A 6,047-nucleotide genomic window follows, 5' to 3' on the forward strand; every position below is an offset into this window, starting at 1 on the left:
TCCTTAAACGTAAGCAGTGAAAAGACAATTTTACAAGTCAGTGCCTCAATTTATGTGCAATGGACGACCCAGTTTAGAGAATTCTAGCAGTTAGGCACTATTCTAGAAAAAGTTCTTCGAACTTGCCTTTTACAGAATTGTGCTTAGCGCTAATTCCCCTGCCTGACTTTGGGTACCAAATTACGGCTGCTGAAACCTGGTGTAAATGCTGGCACCCAAGTTAGGTGCACTGAGGCAGTATTCTGCAACAAAGTGCGTAACATTTCAGAATGCACCTGGCCGTGACTCCTTTTCAGTTACACGCTATTTATTTGTTGCATTTGTATCCCACATTTTCCCACCTATTTGCAGGCTCAATGTGGCTTACATTGTACCGTAATGGCGATCGCCAATTCCGGATTAAGAAATACAGAGTGGTAGTGTAGTGAAGTTCGTACATGACAAGGTAAATTAAGCAGCCAAGTGTTGATTTCTTATTCCGGAAAAGAATCTTCAAGTGGTATTGCGTTAAAGTTCAGTAATTGACAGAGTAGGTGAAGTAGTCAAGTATGGAGAGCTCATTTCTAGTATCGGTTTGGTTGTCTGGTATTTAGGATGGATCAATTGTGGTATGCCTTTTTGAACACGTTGGTTTTGAGTAATTTTTGGAAGTTTGTTAGGTCATGCATTGATTTTATGATATTGATTTTAGAATTAGGAGCCATGCCTTACAGAATAGCACACAGCCAGATGCAAACGCAAATTTTAATGGGTGCCAGTTAACATCGATAATTGGTTTGCACCCAGTCAATAGTATCAGTTGGCTCGTTAGTGAATTAATTTGCACACATTCAAATTTTGGCACACAAATGTAACCACCCTGGGCCAGATTCTATATATGGCACCTAAACCCCCCCCCCCCCCCCACGGTAGCCATTTCTGCCTAACCGCATTCTATAAGCAACGCCTAGATTTAGGTGCGGTATACAGAATACGTTTAGTTGATCGTGTTTAAAACTATGCGTGTCCATTTACAACAGCAAAAACATGGCATAAATCCCTGCACGTAGATTTGCACACACACTGGGCCAGATTCTATGACAATGCACGTAAATTTTGGAATGCTCACACCATGCCCGTTTCCCTGCCCATAGTCACAGCCCTTCGAACTGCATTACAGAATCGGCTTAGCGAGTTGTGTGCATAAATTCTAATTGTTGCCCATTAGTGCACATTATTGCTTTTTAAGTGCTGTTAAATATGTTGATTAGCTTGTGAAGCCAATTAAGTTACATGCATCGTTAAAGAATACACCTGGATTTTGGCACACATCTCTAGGCACGTTATATAGAATCCAGCAGCAGATGTAGAATCTGGGGGTTTGTGTGCAACTAGAAGAGGAGGGTTATATATGACCATGTCATGGATGTGTCACAAACATGCACACCACTTAGAGAATGCTATCAGCTGCATGCATTGCATGGGGCATTGAGGCATGCCCACTTAGGCTAGCCATGGACCTGTTGTACCAATGTGGTTTTGAGCTAATATTTTGTAAGGGCTTAGGGGCACCCTTACGTCATTATAGAACTGGCACTAAGCACACCCTTCTGTGGTGCCTGAGGTGACAATTAAGAGAACTGCTGCCCAAGGGGGTAATTCTAGGGCTAACATACTTAGAATACTTGTACTTATGCATGTTTATGCTGCTTATGTGCCTAGGCCAGGGCTCCACCAATCCAGAGCGCCAAGTTGCCTAGAAATTGCATCCGGATGCATGTGATTTCATCCCCTAAAGGTTTTACCCTATTTGCAGCGCTGGCTCTGAAACAGCTGGACTAAAATAGAAACCCTCTCAGCCCCAGCAGAAAACAGGCCACAGCTCCCCCTCCCCCCTCGGCAGCCTCCCATTTCTTTGGTGGGTACTGGGCGGCAGCAGCCCCACTCGCTCCTGGCTTCAGAGACTAGCACAGGAGGTCCTGGCAGCCATCTTAAGAATGAAACTGGCACAGCCAAGAGCGTGCGCTAATTCCATCCTCAAGATGGTTAACAAGACTGCAGCTTGAAGTCCCAGAAGCCATTTTCTGGGCCAGGTGTGTATAGGAGTAGGAACATTCCCGCGCCCACTACACACCAACAAAAAGGTAGACCCGGGGAGGATGGCAGTTTTGTTTTCAGCTTCTACCAAAACACCAAGCGGCCAGTGGACTCTATGCTATTACTGCTATCCCCTGAATTCTATACAGGTCACTGAATTTGGACACAGATCAATATGTAAACACATTACTTAATTAGCTGTTATCAACTGACATTAATTGGCACCATTAGGACACACAAATTTGCCTGTTACTTTTTTGCATGCAACTCAAAAGGGGGCACAACCAGGGACATCCCCAAAATGTAGGTGTAGTATTACAGAATAGGGTCATTTACGCACCCAACTACTAACTAGGTGCTCACCTGCATTTCTACCAGGTTTCAGCAGGTGTTGCCCTCACTCCCCCTCCTCTCTTTCACCACATGGACAGTACCAGGGCAGTTAGAAAAATTTTCATCGCAGCAGAATTGGTACAACTTTTTAATATCTGGGTAGGGCAGTTATAAAGGTTACTGGCAATTTATAACTTCCTTTGAAAATTGAACTCAGCATTAACCTGCTGCTGGCTTCTCATCATGGCACCAGCTGTATTGGTAGAAAAGGCCCAATGAACAAGATCTGTGTCTATCTACAAGGCTTAAGCTAGGGGTTCCTGCCTCCAACATAAAGATGCTTATCAAAGAGGTAAGGAGAAGCACAGCCCGTCCGCAAATTCCTGGCAGATTAAGGGTTCATGTATTGTACGAGTGATTTTCTGATCTGGGCAAAGCTGAAGAAGAGGGAAGGCCACGGTGTGGTGGATTGCACAGAAGAATTTTTTTTTGTGGTAAGGGGAGAGAATTATGCTTAACAACAAAATGCAAGGAGATGACGTGAGCCTATCTGGCCAATTACGTGGGCTGAAGTCAACAGGCAGAGTTTATCACCTTATCAATTTCATTGATTTGGGTGTAGCAAGATGGCAGTGGCAGCACTAGGGAGAATTAAAACCTCGTTAGGTGAAGACTGGCTTCAGCCTTGTGACTGCATGCCATGTCCTGTTATCAAAGCTCCTTGAAGAAACAACTTGTCATGAACTGCAATTATCAAAACGTCACACCCAGGCAAGGTTTAGTTCCAATATATAATTTATTTGTGCGCTAATAATCAAATTTCAACTGCAGAGCATCTTTTGTGCAAGCCTTCATCATTGCACATTAAGGGGCTAGTGGTGTAGGGAACAGCACGGGGGGGGGGGGGGGGGGGGGGGGGGAAACTTCTCTGTGAAGGGAGGGGGCAGGGGAAAGGGAACTGGGACTTGATATACTGCCTTTCTGAGGTTTTTGCAACTACATTCAAAGTGGTTTACATATATTCAGGTACTTATTTTGTACCAGGGGCACTGGAGGGTTAAGTGACTTACCCAGAGTCACAAGACGCTGCAGTGGGAATTGAACTCAGTTACCCAGGATCAAAGTCCACTGCACTAACCCCTAAGCTACTCCTCCTCCTAGAACACTAATAGCATGCAAATTATATGCACACTTAACTTCTTAATGCTCCAATGGTAAGTGGGAGGAACATGCTTGGTGCAGTAAGTAAGCACAGCTCTTGTGTACATGCTCAATTGGAACCAAAGGCTGGAAGCAGGGATAAGATTGGCAGGCAAATATTTAAAAAAAGATGGAGCTTTTGGGCTAACTGCAGGTCCAGTACACAGAGGTGCAAAAACAATTATCCTGTTTGGGATCTTAAAGTTATGTCAGTGCCCACTTGTCTATCCCATCTTATTTTTAAAATGTCATCATCATTATCACCCTGCCCCTACTCCCCATGAAAGGTGTACAGGTTGTACACCAGAAATCTCTCTTCAAATACCCTAATGCCAGCACCAAGCTGGTGTTGAGGTTTTTCAGTGGCAGGACAGGGTTCAGTTTGTGTGCCTTTCCAAGTATTGAGAGAACAGCTATGGACCTCATTTGCATAGGATTAACATGTTAATGCTGGCAACCATCTTTACTGTACACATTGCCCCCAACATTAGTGCCCACTGACCATTCTACACACTCAACAGTGGCATTAGGTTCTAAACATCAGCCCAGAAGAGAAGTTGGTTGTGGAGCAGGGAGAGAACACACACATACTGAAGTGAGGCATCAAGGCCTGGATTAGACTTATCAGGGGCCAAGATAAGCCCAGCAGTTGTTGCGGAAAGGTGTTTGTCTTAAGTAACTAGAAATCAGGGGCTAGGGCAGAAAGCAAGCAGGTCAAACAATTGCTCCAGCATGGATAGCACATTTCTCATCTCAAAGGCATGTTGCTGTTTCAGGTTGTGGTTTTGAGAGAGCAGTACTGGCCTTTGCAAAAGCATCCAACATTATTGTTGTTTTCTCCCATATCAAGTGTGAACACACAGCAGAGGCATTACCCAAACCTAGTACAGAAAAGGGTGCACTTTGGAATGAGCCATAACAGAAGGACCAACATGAAGTTTGGATTTCACAACCCAGTCTTTAGGCCCCATCCAGTCAGTCAGGGTTGCAGGCTACCCAGAATGAATATGCATGATATTGTAAATCCATTTTATGCAAATGCATTGTGGGCATCCTGGAACCCTGATTGCCTGAGAACTGGGTTCCTTCCCCACCAATTTGTTTTGAGAATGAAGGCCACCCTGATGCCTTGCTGGTAGCATACAAGTGAATGAAATTAAAATAGACAATTTGTATTTTAACACGGTCATTTTATTTTAAAAACCTTGTAAAAAAAAACCCCGCAAACATGGCTTCTCAAAGTCAAGAGGGAACCAAATTGCTAGAAGGAAGCCATGAAAGTGGAGGGAGACGGTATGAAGAAATGAAACTGAATCATGGCTTGAACCCACAAGGCCCTCCCCCCCATGTCATACAATAACCCTGCTACAGGGCAGTACAGCATCAGTCTGTGCCCATCAAATGGGACAGGTTACCACAAGTCTGTGCCAGCTGGGGACATGTGCCTGCCAGACTTTTGCATGGCTTCACTCGTAAACAAAAACAGCAGTTGTATTGTGTTTAAATGAACCTGAAAATACCATAATTCTTCCAAATTATATGAATATTATTGTCATGACTAACACTCAACTTTATGGAATTTTCAGTGTTTTAAGAAGGAATTGCAACCCTGAGTGGTATTCAAAGAACAAACACTGGGGAGGAAAAAACCAGAAAGGAAAAAAACAAAAACATTTTTACTGTTGGTTCTTAGGAAGGAGTTTTGTTAACAGGAGATGGCATAAGCCTATCTGGCTCATTCTGTGGGCTGAAACCAGTAGGCAGAGATTGTCTCCCTATCAATTTCATTGTTTTGGTGTACCAAGATGGCGGTGGCTGCATTGGGGAGAATTAAAGCCTCCTTGGGTGGAGACCAGCTTCAGCCTTGTCGCATCATGCCATCTCCTGTTATCAAGCCTCCTTTGTTCTTATAAACCATAACTAGGCTTACTAAATGTGACTAACATGGCATATTTTATTTCAAATCCCATTTTATACACAGAGACATGTTATTCATGATGTGCATTAACAATGGTTACCACACCTTAGTATCTCTAGGGCAGGGGTTCTCAACCCAGACCTCAGGGCATACCTAGCCAGATTTGCATGCCCTATCTCCATGGTATGCAAATTTATCTTGTGCATATTCATTGTGGGTATCCCGACAACCTGACTGGCTAGGTGGTGGTGTGTCCCAAAGACTAGGTTGAGAACCCTTGCTCCAGAGGTAGATTTTTTTAAACAAATAGGACCCAAATGGTCCCGTCTAGCTGCGAGATCAAACACACCCACCCTATCGCAAGTGACAGGCTTTCCCCAACAGAACTGTTGTCAAGTGGAGCTAGAAAAGATGGGTGTGCAGAAGGGGGGGGGGGAGGGGAGCAGACATCAAATTTAAACTTCCCATTCCACCAAAATAAAATTAAACAAAATTTTTTTAGCAGCAACACATTATACAG

The sequence above is a fragment of the Microcaecilia unicolor genome, chromosome 8 (assembly GCF_901765095.1).
Source record: "Microcaecilia unicolor chromosome 8, aMicUni1.1, whole genome shotgun sequence".
NCBI lineage: Eukaryota > Metazoa > Chordata > Amphibia > Gymnophiona > Siphonopidae > Microcaecilia > Microcaecilia unicolor.